This window comes from Paroedura picta, chromosome 10 (assembly GCF_049243985.1).
Source record: "Paroedura picta isolate Pp20150507F chromosome 10, Ppicta_v3.0, whole genome shotgun sequence".
NCBI lineage: Eukaryota > Metazoa > Chordata > Lepidosauria > Squamata > Gekkonidae > Paroedura > Paroedura picta.
The window spans coordinates 67,783,616-67,798,151 of NC_135378.1; the positions used below are offsets into that span (position 1 = coordinate 67,783,616).

A 14,536-nucleotide genomic window follows, 5' to 3' on the forward strand; every position below is an offset into this window, starting at 1 on the left:
CTAATTAACTTCAAAGTAGCTGGTATGAATAAAATTAAAGAGAAGAACAAACAGCAGAAGGGAGGGAAGAGACCTGATTTAATATCATTGCTAAAATAATAACACCAGGCTATGCACTAAACTATACGAAACCATGCGATAAATCTTACATAATTGTTAAACAAATAATAATAGTGGCATTGTACAAAATTAAACTATCACAACGAGGGTGTCTTTGTTTTAAGTAAAAAAGGTCTAAATCAGAGTCAACAGGGAATATTTTTAAACAGACTAAAAAATAGTAATTAGGACTGCAGTCCTAAGTACACTTACTACCTAGTGAGTTTAAAGGGACTTTCTTCAGCATAAACATGATTAGAATTGCACAGTAAATGAGCTGATCCAAGAGGGTGCAGGGGAGAGTGATATACAAATGCAATAAATAAATAGATGAATGAATGAATGAATGAATGAATGATACTTTGGAGAGTAAAGTAATGCATCTTATTAAAGGAAGGTGATAAAACCAGTTTTTGCCTATTATGGTATGCATATCATAAATTAAGAGCCTCTTGTGGTGCAGAGTGGTAAGGCAGCAGACATGTAGTCTGAAAGTTCTGCCCATGAGGCTGGGAGTTCGATCCCAGCAGCCGGCTCAAGGTTGACTCAGCCTTCCATCCTTCTGAGGTCGGTAAAATGAGTACCCAGCTTGCTGGGGGGTAAACAGTAATGACTGGGGAAGGCACTGGGAAACCACCCCGTGTTGAGTCTGCCATGAAAACGCTAGAAGGCATCACCCCAAGGGTCAGACATGACCCAGTGCTTGCACAGGGGATTTCTTTACCTTTTTACCATAAAATAATTAGGAAGGTTGAGAACCACTGTCCTACAGCCACTTTCCATTCTAAAAAAATGGGGAACTCCTTTGTGTGTCTCCCATACATTTTCACCATAAGGGTAGTGGGGGGAGGGACCATGGTGATGATGCCAGGCCCACTCTCTCTGCTTCCCAACAGTGCCAGACTTGGTGTCCAGCAAGCTTAGTAAGGCCACAGACAAACCTCTTCAAGCTTTGCCCACTGGCTATCTGAATAGCGACAACTGTCCTTTTAACAAAAGCCACCTCACAATCACCTGGAGGATTATTGTCCATGGGGTCGCAATGGGTCGGACACCACTTTGCATCTAACAACAACAACAAATCACCTCCAGCCTCAGGGAAAAGGGAGTGGTAAGAAAAAGATTACTGAGAGGCTGTTTTTTGTACCTTTGAAAGTCTGGCTGCATCACCATGGGGCTTCCTGGTAGAGATAAGCCATTGGACTCAGACCTTTAAAAGTTCTGAGGGAGAAGGCTGAGGAGGGCACACCAACTCTGGGTCTCTTCACTGCTGGTAGGATAGGTGAGAGGAAGTGGAATAGGAGGTGCTCAAGCTCCTTCCCTTCCCTATATGAGGCCAAGGCAATATAATTCATCCAAGTCAGATCCTGGCATTTGATGGCCAGGATCCAGGAGCTGACAAACTAGAGGTATAATGATAAAGGAAAGGTACAGCGTAGACACAAGTTAGGTTTAGTATCATAAGGAAAGAGCAGGTGCCAAAGACAAAGACTTGAGGAGATAGCTTGGTAATTATCAGCTAAGAAGACAAGGGGGATAAAATCACTATTACTTCATCTTTAGAGAATAGTGAGAATCAATGTTACATATTTACATATATTGATCCAACCTGTTCGGCTAGACCAAGTTTGATTCTGGGAAAGTTAACAGTCATAAATAGTCATAAGTCCCTATAATAAGTATCAAAACTAATGTCTTTTTGTGAAAGAAGCGATTTCAGATTTTAACAGCTTAATGTATTGCATACCTGTTCCATTTGATAGCAGAGTTCTTACCATTACATTCCCCTAGAGCAGGGGTAGTCAACCTGTGGTCCTCCATGAACATATGGAGTAGTCAACCTGTGGTAGTCCATGAACATCTGGAGGACCACAGGTTGACTACCCCTGCCCTAGAGTACTCCCAAGTTACAAAACGTGGGCACACTTCTTCCAAAATAAGGCCATGACTTGATCAAAAGCTGGCAGGGAACTGGAGTTCCTCTTTTATTTATGGGATGCTAGAATCGTGCCTAATTTGAAGACACTTTGTATATTGGTATTAAAGAGATGTTCCTGTTTTCTTTTCCACCAAAGTTCAATGATGTGTTTTATGTAACCACTGCAAGATCAGTTGCGTGACTGCAAATATGAGATAAACATACTCCTGGGAGCTGTGATTAACCGGAGGTTTGAGACATGCCTGTCAACATTACCAAAAGTAGTGAACTACAGGAGAAATGCTGTAATACTTGAAGCAGCCTTTGTGTTATAATTAAGGCATCATTTTGGTTTAAGAAAACCTTTGGTTTAAGACCTTTGGTTTAAGAAAACCTGATTAACACAGGAAAGGAACTGAGGCATTTATTGCTCACAGCTCATGACCATGATGGCTATTGAAGACAGAACTGGGGGCCATTCTGCACAAGGACCAATGTTGCCAATTGCTTTCACAAAGCGGAAATGCTATTTTAAATAGTGGAATCTCGGCGTTCCACATACCTTCATTTGTAGTGGAATCCAGTAGCGTTTCATTTGTTCCCCACAGGTTTCCGGTCTCACAGGAATCACTAGAAAGGAAGCGATTGTTTTCTATGCTTGTTCCCGCCCCTGGCCGTCAATCAAGCGGAACAGCCAATGGGCAGTTGTTATCATGCTCCCGAAAAGCCCTTTGCCCTTTAAGCACAGTTTTAAAAAAACACACACATGTTGCAATGAATATGTGTTGATTAGTTGCAGTGGAGAGACCCATCTAGCTCGCTTGTGAGCTGGCAATTCATCGTTACCACGCTCCCCGAAGTGGAAAAAAATCCTCCCCCCGCACAGGCGCGATTTTTGGCCGAAATTAAAGGGAACTGGAGAACAGGGGGCTGTGTTGGGCTTGGGGACTTAGGGGAGCTTTAAAGCACTTCTGTGGAGGGACTGTAGCCGGAGAAGCCTCTCTGGGTGAATGAAGCCTTGTTGGTTCGATGCTTTCCCTGCTACAAGGGGAAAAAATGGTGATCGCTTCACCAGAAGTTCGGAGGAGAGAGCCAGGGGGAGGGACTTTGTGGCAACTGCTACATTGAGAATGCACATGTCTTTTTCGCAAGTGTTGCAGGTTGTTGGCAAGAGTGTAGCAATTTTCTGAGGATGAATCCACTTTTCCCGATTCCCCAAAAATTGCTACAACTAAGCGATTTTGGCGCTGATGTTGCAGGAGTGTTGCAGATTGCTCACAACGTCATGCAGAATGCAGTTTTAGTGGCGAAAACAAAATGTAAGACTAGTGCTATATTAAAGTCATGCGGAATGGCCCTAAGAAATGAAGCAACAATGCTGTTGGATTAGATCCAATTATTTTTCTGTTGGTGAAAAAAGAACTTATTTATTTATTTATTTATTTATTTATTTATTTATTTATTTATTTATTTATTTATTTATATGCCACCCTTTCCCGAGGCTCAGGGCGGTTAACATTGAATGTAGAAACAATACAAGGAACTTAGATTTTCCATAATAACCACAACAGTAATAATTTAACATTATCCCTCCCTTTGACAAAAGGCTTTTCTGGGGATCATGTAAGGCTGCCAGTTCTCAGTTGGGAGGGGCTGGAGAGAGCATAATTTAGGGGAGGGAACAACCTCAGCTGAGTATAATGTCACAGAGTTCACCCTCCACAGCAGGCAATGTCTCCAGATACTGATCTCTGTAGTCTGGACATCAATTGTAATTCTTGGAGATTTCCAGCTCTACCTGGAGGTTGGCTGTCCTAGGATCATACGATATGCCAGGACAAAAGCTGTGTAGGGTAACACCTGTAGTAAGGAATGGAATTGGGCAAGATTAAGCATACTGGATCCATCCCATCATATACCAAGAAACAGAGCTACTTTGTGGCATTACATTTACCCAAACTGATTTCTATCTTCCTTTCCAGATTGATCCTTCATCCTGGACATGTCCAGTGAATCTAGTCAATTCTTTTCCTTGCTTCTCCAATTCTGAACTCCAGTCTTTGGGTCTTAGTTCTACCCTTTTCATGAGGAATCCAGGTTTTGCTATGGAGGTCTTTTTTTGTGCCCTGTGACATAAACATTACTTCAGACTTGTCATTCCATATGAATGACACAAGATTTCACTAAAGTTTCATTTCAGTCTATGAAGGAAAGCGTGGCATCTAATACCCTGGAGGGGGGAAATGATTGCCTTTCATATTTGTAGTGTTCATCAATGCCTTTCTAAGAACATGATTAATAGATATCAATGCATTAATAGAATAATAGCATGGAAAGTCCTGAAAGGAACATCATCTCATTTGGGGTTTATGTTTTTTTTTTAATAGTCTGGAGTGTTCCTACCAAGTGTTAAATGAGAATTTACAGTGGTGTTAATTGAAGTAGCATTTCTATGCTCACTGCTTGCTGTTAGGCAAAATGAGGTTCCTTTTGCTAGAGATTAAAAGTTTAATAATATCTTCTTTATGTTTATACCAGTTTAATGCCAGAGTTAAAAATAATAATTATAGCAGGCTCTTCATGGATTAGGATGGCCTGGCTCCCTTGCTGAGTCCCACTTTTGCTTCCACTGGCTTTGTGCTGTCGGTTGTCGGCTGCTAATTAACTGCTCTTCACTTGGCAGCCTGGATGTTTGGGGGTGTATTTTAGAAGCCCAAATTAATTGGTATTTTCGAAGGGTTTTGAAAGTCTAGAAATTTAGGTTTCAAAACTTCAATGCAGAGAAATGGCAACTGAAAAGAAGTAGCCACACCATGCTCTATGCCCCATTGTGTCAGGATCTGCATCCACAACTCACAAAGAGTGGAAGAGGCAACTTAGATTACAAAGGTTGTACCAGTCCTTATGAGCCTCTTGTGGTGTAGAGTGGTAAGGCAGGAGACATGCTGTCTGAAGCTCTGACCATGAGGCTGGGAGTTCAATTCCAGCAGCCGGCTCAAGGTTGACTCACCTTCCATCCTTCCAAGGTCAGTAAAATGAGTACCCAGCTTGCTGGGGGGTAAACGGTAATGACTGGGGAAGGCACTGGCAAACCACCCCGTATTGAGTCTGCCATGAAAATTCTAGGGTCAGACATGACCCGGTGCTTGTACAGGAGATACCTTTACCTTTACCTTTACCTTTACCAGTCCTTGGAAAGGCCATGACAAATTAAATGAATCTTCCTTGCACAGAGGCATTCTGTCCCTGAGTACCAGATGTGAGGACAGTCCAAAGGAGAATGCTGTTATCTGCATTCCTTTCTTTTGCCGGCTCAGCAATCCTTTTTATCTGAACCGTTTTCCAAGATCACACTGGTGATCTTTAGCAGGGGAATTCCACATCTAACAGCTGCAGGATCTGCCCTGCAGTGTGGATCTCCCTGTAGCAATCACCTGCTTTCTGCAAAACACCACGGGCTTCCCAGAGTTGAGCTGCAGCCAAACAAATTCTCCCAATTCATCCAGTTATTCAGGTTTGAAGTCAATGAGGTTAAGCCCTTGTAGATTTGTAACGGGCCTGCAGCTTTTGGTTTTGAACTGCTGGTCTTCAGTGACAGTCTGGGATCCGATCTAGTTTAAAATTTTAAAAAATTAAGAAGTTTAAAGTTGTAAGATTTAAACCTGTATAATGAATGAGTTAGCAGAATGATTATCACTTGTATGGCTCAGTAGTGTATTATGTATGGCTGTCTGTTAATAATGCATGTTTTTTTTTCCTACAGCAGCTTAAAACTGTCTCGCAGAAGAGCTGCATTTTAAAAATAATTTGTTAAGGATGCAAGGCTGGTGGAAACAGCTACATTTTCCTCCTCCTCTCTTCAGAACGTAATCCTTCCCTGAGAACAAAGGATCAATCCCATTTTAGAGGCATGCTTTGAAACAACATGTACGCCTGGACTTTTGAGTGCTTCCTCTTTGATAGTTCATTTATTTTCATTTGTTTGTTTTGTTCTGTTTTCCCTGCATTCATGCAAATCCAGTGGCACATTTTAAAATTTTAATTTTGCTGCTTGTTATGCATTCAGGTGCTAAGAATAAATTTAAACGCTCATTTGGCGAGAGGGTGAATGCTTGAGAAAGATGTCCTTTGTAGTTTGTATGATTGCAGGCAATTAAAAGGAACGATCCTTGGCAGTGAAATGTGCAGTGGCCACATCTAAGAGACTCAGATGCTGTAGTGCCAATACGCAGACCGCAGATCACTGTTAATATATGCTGCATCTGGTAGAGGGTTTTCCCCCATTGCTTTTCATCTTCTACTAACAGCTGCTACTGAACTGAATGTAAAAGTTAGGGGGAAGCTGATGATCCTGGATGCCGGTTATGACCTTCACAGTGCCATCATAAGCCATTGACTTCATAGGCTTAGAAGGGTGTCACTGCTTAGAATGCCTCCAAATGACTCCGATGCACCATATAAAGCTGTTCTGTACCAAGTCAGTGTTGGAATATGCAAGATCTGTAGTGGACATGATTCAAAAGCATATGGAAAATATCCTGTAGGAGGAGATGTATTGGGCATAGTTAGGATAGGAAAGTTCTGATGAAAGTTCTCAGGCATCTTGATGGGCTCGTTTGGAGACTTCCTCCTCTTTTAAGTACAAACACCTCATAGCTTGCCTCCTCAACAGACTGAACAACTGCAGAGAACAGTTAGATAGTTGGACTATTGGGTTTCTCTCTTCTCCTGTAAGGCTTGGGGGGTTGTCCCTTTGGGGTCAGGGCCCTCAGACATGGTGTTAAGGAAGGAGTCAGGGATCAGGTGGGGGTGGTGAGCCCTCTGGGGGTCACAAGGCTTTATTGCAAGGCAGGGATTGCATACAGAAGAGAAGGGATCTCTAGCTTGCCCCAATTATCCCCTGTGCTGTCATCTTTCTCACTCTCTTTGACCCTCCGCTGTGCTCCTCTGGCTGCCTTTCCACTCCTCCTCCTTTACTGTCCATCACCTCTTTCCTGCCACCAGCTCCTGTTCCCCATTCTCGATGTGCTCTTCCACAGTCTCTGTCCATTTTGTGCTGCATCTGTTCTCCTCTTCTCTGGTCACTCTCACTTTCTCCTTCCATTCCACCCACTCCCCGTGCTCATTCCCTTTCTCCCTTTCTCCTCCCAGCTCCCCTGCCCCAAAACAACCAAAGGTGAGATTACTTTAACACTTGGCGTATTGGCTTCTAGCTTCTGCCTTTCTTTATTTCCAGCCAGTGTTACCCAAAATGGATTCCTCAAGGGGAATGAATATTGCAAGAGGCTGGGTAACACAAGATCTTTCTACCAATTTTTATGGGGCCCTTTCCCTGGGAGGAACCCTTCTTAAGTAATGATGACAAGCTTACACTCAAGGAGATTTATTTGGGGGAAAATATTGGGATACAATCAAAACTCACACACAAGTTGAAGACATGCAGGTTCTTAAGAAATAAAAGGAAAGATTGGGGGGATTCAGAATATTTAGGTATATTTATATTTATAAATTTTATAAATTTATATTTATATTTAGGTAAATATTCTGAATTTCCCTGTTCAGAAGCAGAAGGAAGAGAAATCCAGAAGCAGAAGCATCCTGTCCTGCATGCTTGCGTTTTGCACAAGGGTCGAATTTGCACGGGGCTTTTTATCCACTCCCAACCAAAATAAATCCCTCCCCTCTGTACTGAATTCGATTTCCATTTTGATTTTGGGTGCTTTAAAATTTCCCTCTGCAACTGGCATGATTGATCCTTTGTGACCCTACCTTTCCCCTGCAATATCTAGGAGCAGATATAATAAGCCACGATATTTGAAAAACTGCAACCAGTATAAGGCTAGATTTCTTCTTTTTGCAAATTAATTTACTGCTCTGTGCCTCATAGCAAAGCAGTCCTCCCTGATTGGCCAGGGCATAAGTTCAAATACTTTCTCTTTCCCAGTTGCAAGGCTTCCTTCCCTGTTTTAAAGTGACTGCACTCCAGAAGCCCACACTTCTCTCAGCAGAGATTTGCCTCATTCTCTAAGAGGCTGCTACTGGCTTGGGAGTCAATAGAGAAGAAGCACTAATGCTGGCTGTACTTTACCAGACACCCCACCACACTAGTTCAGGAAAGGTAGTTTAGCTTCATGACCCCCGCTTCCCTCCCCCATCTGAGCTTCCCCAATCAAGTGCAGAAGGGTTTCTGTTTCAATTTGGGAGAGGGGAGGAAGGAGGAAGACCCAGATTCAAATCGATCTGAATTCAGCATGATCGACAACAGAAAAAAACAAAGTAAGTGCAGAATCAGCCAATGTGTAGCCCAATATGAGAAGAGAAAATGCTTGGCTCTGTCCTAACACAAAGCCTTGATGTGATCAGAAAGGCAATGTTAAAGAATCAAAGCTTTGTTAATGGGGAAACCAGATTCTGAAACCAGATAATTAAACTAATGGGCCATTTAGGAGTATCTGGGGTCCATGGAAGGCTTTGGGTGAGAGAGATAACTTCTGTTACATTCTGGTTGGGTGGGAGAGTATAGGCATGAGGACTCTCTGTTAATGGGAGTTTGATGTGCCAGTTATTAAAGACTGAAGGAAGTTGCTAGAAGATTAATTTTTACCAAGAAGAAGCCATACAGGATAGTTAACTAGATGGTCCAGGTGTGGCCTCCTCCTGTGACTGGCCAGAAGACTTTGTTGAGGACCCTGATTTCACATAGAGTCTGCCAGTTGACCTGACACACAAAAGACCTTGTGGGTAGCCATGCCTGGCTTGACCTGTGTTGCTTATCAGAAACAGATATGGAGGATAGCAGCTGCTTTTATCTCCTTGCACATTGAAGGGCCTACCTGGGGCTTATCATCAGGGGTGGTGAGCCTTGCACCTAGCCACCCCTGGGCTCTCCCATGGTTCCAGCAGCCCAGAGGAATGCCTCCCTCCCACAGAGTTCCTTGTCCCAAGAAGAGTTCCTTGCCCTTGTGCCAGGCGGTGTGATGGTTTCAGGCTGTCTCAGTGGATGGGAGAATCGAATCTGGTGGGGCTGTTCCTGGGTTAGTGTGGCAGTGCGGTTCCCAGAGTGTGGGTCTGTGGCACAGGGGAGTCCCCTCCCCACAGGCTGTGACCAAAGACCCTTCCCCTTCTGCATTGTGAGAGGTACAGCAATGGCTGGTCTTCCAGCCTGAGTTCCGGATGCCTCTCCTATTCACAAAGTTGTTTATTTTCCCAATAAAACTATTTTATTCTTTAAGCAGCTAGTGCTGCCTCCCTGTTTGCTAATTTGAACTCTCCCAATAGTCAGACCACTGGTCCCTCTACTTCAGTTCATCTGTTATCAGTCTATTTGGTTCATCTTAGCAACCCTGATGATACCTGGATACTTTCTACTTGAGATTGAATCTAGGACCTTTTGCAAGCAAAGTATGTGCCCTTCACAAAGTACACGGTACTCTTAATTTAGAGACATTACATCTGACTGAGGTGAGTTCAGAATCGTTGTCCACTCCATGAACTTCTGAAGACATGCATGAACCGTCTTGGGTGTGAAGTATGCCTTTGCTTTCATTCTCTTCCAGCTGAATTTAATTTAATATGCAGTTAAGATGACTAATGCTGTTGCTGCTTCAGATTTATAGATGTAATGGTGCACCCAGTGTCAGTCAGAGCACAGAAGAGTTACACAATTAAGAGACATCATAACCCCAGAAGTCTCTGTGGTCGACCTGTGGTTTACATATAACATTGATGGTGAGACTCCAGAAGGGCTGGATATTATTTTCAAGACATGTAGACAGAATGCCGAGAGAGAGACTGAAATGGGTAACAATGTTGGTCTGAAATAGCACAATAAAATCAGAGTCCAGTAGTACAGTGGTCCCCAACCTTTTTATCACCGGAGACCGGTCAACGCTTGACAATTTTACTGAGGCCCGGGGGGGGTAGCCTTTTACCAAGGATGTCGCTGCCGCTGCTTGAGCCCCCGCTCCGCTTGCTTTTCCACCAGCGACCCTGACTTCCTGCCGCCCGTTGGGGGGCGTTGCCAGCAGCAGCTGCGCAGTGCCACACCGAGGGGGAGCCCCAGCCATGGTGGCCGCTGGTGAGCACCAAAGGTGAGCTGGCGGCCGAGTGGCAGGGCAGCCCCCGAGGCAGCAGCCGGGGAGGAGGACAAGGAGGAGCCGTGGCCCGGTACTGACTGTTCCACAGACTGGTACCGGTCCCCGGACTGGGGATTGGGGACCACTGCAGTAGTACCTTTAAGACCAACAAAGATTTATTCCGGGCTTGAGCTTTCGAGTGCAAGCAGTGCTTGCACTCGAAAGCTCACGCCCGGAATAAATCTTTGTTGGTCTTAAAGGTGCTATTGGACTCTGATTTTATTATGCCTAGACTGACGTATGAGATTTCAGAAGTGGTAGCTCTTATGTTGCTAAAGGTGACAATAAAATATTATTTTAGATAGACATGTCTGCACTATGGACAAAATAATACCCCAAATAATATACAAATCATATTACAAAATTGTATACAACAAAGCAAGATTTCCGTCTAGACTTAAAATCTAGCAATATTTATTTTTTTGTCCTCTGGCATGCTCACTAGTAAAAATGACAGAAAGTGAAATATTTGAATGCTGAGGAGATGCACTTGTAAGTCTCTGTGATGAATATGCCAAGAGTAATCCAATTTGCATGGAAACATAGATGCTGTTAACATTTATGCGTGATTTGGGAGGAATTTATTTAAATGTATAAACTAAAGGTACGCATTATTACCGAAACAGCATAAACATGGATTCCTATAATTTCCCTCCAGTAAGCTGCCAGGTATAATTAATTTGTGCTCATGGCCATATTAAATGGGTAACAAGCATAACATGTTTGAAATAAAGCAATAATTTAAATAAAATGCAATTAAGGGTTTGCATTCCCTTCAGTGTGGGCAAAGTGACCCTCATTTCAGAAGCCCAGTAGTTAATGAAGCCGGCATTAAAAGAATATTTTGCCTTCCTGTGAATGTTATCTCTGCTTTCACTCAAATTTCAGACCAAAGTTAAAATGGAATTCAATTAAATGCATTTCACAGTCTGAAGGAGCAAGATATAGCAGAGCTGTGCACATGGTGCCTTTATGTAACCTTTCCAGGAGTTGCAGGAGTTAAGAACTGGGGCTAGGCTGACTATGCAATGTAGGATGGGATAAAAAGCTGCTGTAAAAGTATCAAGGAGGGTACCCTCAGGCAGGCTTGCCAACCCCCAGGTGGGGTCTGGAGATCTCCTGGAATCACCACTATGGAGATCAGTTCCCCTGAACAGCCTCAGAGGGTGGCTCCTATGTCATGATACTCTTCCGGGGTCCCTCTCCTAACCTGGCCTTGTTCCCCAGGGTTGGCACCACTAGGCTGTTACACGAGACTTTATCTTTAAATGGGTTGTTGACTCAACTTGGATTGACTTCTGATTCTTTCTTTGAAAGTCTCTGGTATCTGTTAATCATTTCCATTAAGCTGTGTTAATTTACTCTCATACTTGCCTATAAGCATGAACTGATTATTTCCATTTAATGATATTGTATCTGAGGAAATGTGAATGCACATGAAGGCTCATACCTTGAATAAAAATTTGTTGGTTTTATGGTGCCATTGGACTTCAAATTTGTAGTTCTGACAAAAGATTGGGCTGCTTATGAGCTGAGAACATCTCGGTTTGTTTTCATTCCATACAGGAAAACATGGTTTCATGGGGGAGATTTATAAGAAATTAAATTGTGGTCATGGGAAAACTCCCTCAAGCCACAAAAGGGGCTTGTATGATATGTCTATGACACAAAGGAATGAGACCACAGCAGCAACTCCTCCCCACCCCCCATGGCATGTGAAAATGGGTTGTGCTAATTCGGAGAAGATTCAGGAGTAGCCTGTCCTCATGACATAGACCCCGAGGCAAACACAAATCTCCCAGAGCTGGGAGACTGGCTCATTAAAACCAGTCAGACTTAGAGAGATGTGGTAGAGATGATCATGGATTAAAATGGGGGGATGTTTTTTGGCCCTGTGAATTTCCTGATGTTTCCCTTTTCTGTCAGATTGCCTTTAACTTGCTACAGAATTTGACAGTTTAGTTTTGGGGAAGAGGATGTTTGCATTAAAGAATATCTCCTCCAGAAGGTTGGGATTCAAAGGGCCCATGCTTTACAGCAGTGGTCCCCAACCTTTTTATCACCAGGGATCGGTCAACGCTTGACAATTTTACTGAGGCCCGGGGGGGGGGGAGGTAGTCTTTTGCTGAGGGACATCGCTGCTGCCTGAGCCCCTGCTCCACTTGCTTTCCCACTGGCGCCCCTGACTTCCCAGCACCTACTGGGGGGCGCTGCCAGCAGCTGCTGCGCAGTGCCACACCAAGGGGGAGCCCCAGCCATGGTGGCCACTGGAGAGCACCAAAGGTGACCCGGCGGCAGAGTGGCAGGACAGCTCCTGAGGCAGCAGCCGGGGAGGAGGACGAGGAGGAGCTGCGGCCCGGTACCAACTGATCCATGGACCGGTACCGGTCTCCAGACCGGGGGTTGGGGACCGCTGCTTTACAGAGCCACCCTAAGCAGAGTTACAGCCTTTGAACCCATTGGGTTCAGTGCACTGAGAGTGAATAGCTGGTTAAGATGGTGCTGTAAAGCATGGGCACATAGCCCAACTAAATTTCCCCCTTTCAACTATCATGTTGGAAACCAATTATGAGTTCTAAAGATGCTGTTTTTAAAGCTCTGCTGCATGTAAAGATGTCTCTCATATAAGTGTGACCTTCCTCCAAAACTAACAAAGATGTTCTTTCCACTTGGGTACATATTTAATATTTGGTTTGGTATTACACCTAATTACTGTGTATCTAGATGAGGACTCTGCTTGCAAGGTACTCCCAATTCGTCATGTTAAATTGGTTCAGGAGGGCGGGGGGAACCAAACAAACAGGAATAAAAATAAACTGGCACGGTAAATACTAATATTCCAGTATAAAATGTTGTGGATTAGCATAACAAGCATAATTAATTCTGGAGTAAAATGCATTAGTCTTTAAGATGCTACTAGACTCCTGTTCATTTTTCTGCCAACATGGGTCATTCTACTGACTTTGAGTAGTAAGGGCCTGTCAAACCAGGTTCTAAAACCATAGTATGAAGTTAATTTATTTACCACCTTCAATCTTAACTATAGTTTTGTGGGATGGACATACGCAGGACTGGAGGAAGAGGGATGGCAAAAAGGGCTCAACACATGAGCACATGAAGCTGGCTTTGAGTCAACCAGACCCATGGCCCATCTAAGTCACTACTGGCTACCCAAACTGGCAGGAGCTCTCCAGTGCATACATCTTTCAAATTGCCCACCACCAGATCTTTCTTAACTGGAGTTGTGCAGGATTGCACTCATTGCATACACAGTATATAACATCTGCATGTGACCTACATGTGAGGATAAAATGTCCCAGCTCCAGCTTCTTGGAAAAAAGACAGGATAAATTACATAAATGATCAAAAACTAACCTATACATTGGTTCTGTCTGTGGACAAGACTTTCCTTAGCTTCAGAAAGCAGCTGCTGTAGCCATAGAGGAGAAGTGAGCATCTGTATTAAACAAAGGCTGCAGGCCTTCCAAAATATTTTAAATGCAATCTGGCCAGTCAGGAGGCCTAGCACATGGGATATGCAGATAGAGTACGAGGCAGACAGCTTTCATACCACAGATTCTTGCATCTCTCTTCAGCTATGAAAGACAAGAGCGTATTCTGTTCAGTCAAATTGCAAAAAGAAAGTAAGTAAAAGGTTGTTGTTGTTGGGTCCACATTATTTGGCAAGATTATCATCCTTGTTGCACACAGATTTGTAACTTAATTGCTGTAGGGTTCCCTTCCCCACAACTTCTTGTTTTAAAGAAAAGATCTTTGAATCATTTTGTTTGTCAGAGGCAGCTGCTGTTAGCACCAGTCAATGCAGGGTCCAAAAGGCATGCTTAAAACTGTGAGCATATTCAAGAAATACATGCCCTGCAGGGGCTCATGGGAATTGTAGTCCATGAACATCTGGAGGACCACAGGCTGACTACCCCTGCCCTACAGGCTCACTGTTGCCCCAGGTTGAAGCAAGCTGGGAAAGGGAGAGGTTGGAGGCCTTTTGGGTGGGCAAATGAGTCAGGGGGCAGGGGGGGAGAAGCTGGAGGCTGTTCGGGCATGATCGAGGCAATGGGTCTCCTCCCCCATGCCTTTATTACAGCCCATCACTGTGATGTTTAAAATGCCTGTTTCAGATTATTGATGGCCATGTACGTCGCAGACAAAAATAGCATCCAAACTGTTCTCCTTGGGAAGTGACCACACTAGGAAATGGTCTGTGATTGGGCATAAAAATACACAGGGGTGGCATTTGTTTTTGTTGTTGTTGTTGTTCACGGATACTAATATTTGCAGGTGCATAAGCAATACAACCTTATCTTAGAAATGCAGAAAAGAACAAGTGGAATGAGAACAACATACAAATCTAACGGAAATATCACAG

The 14,536-nt window shown here is 43.7% G+C and overlaps 1 protein-coding gene and 1 long non-coding RNA gene across 3 annotated transcripts in view; one reads left to right on the forward strand and one right to left on the reverse strand.

Moving 5' to 3' along the window:
* Nucleotides 1-14,536, reverse strand: part of RPL34 (ribosomal protein L34) — a 305,621-nt gene that overhangs the window by 83,645 nt on the left and 207,440 nt on the right. The window lies entirely within an intron of this gene.
* Nucleotides 1-14,536, forward strand: part of LOC143819239 (uncharacterized) — a 62,464-nt gene that overhangs the window by 23,460 nt on the left and 24,468 nt on the right. The window contains exon 3 of one of the 2 annotated variants that reach the window (XR_013224878.1): nucleotides 5,781-6,034. The exons of the other annotated variant lie outside the window; for it this stretch is intronic. This is a non-coding gene — a long non-coding RNA (uncharacterized LOC143819239). Of the gene's footprint in view, nucleotides 1-5,780; nucleotides 6,035-14,536 lie in introns of those variants that run through there. 2 annotated transcript variants of the gene reach the window in all.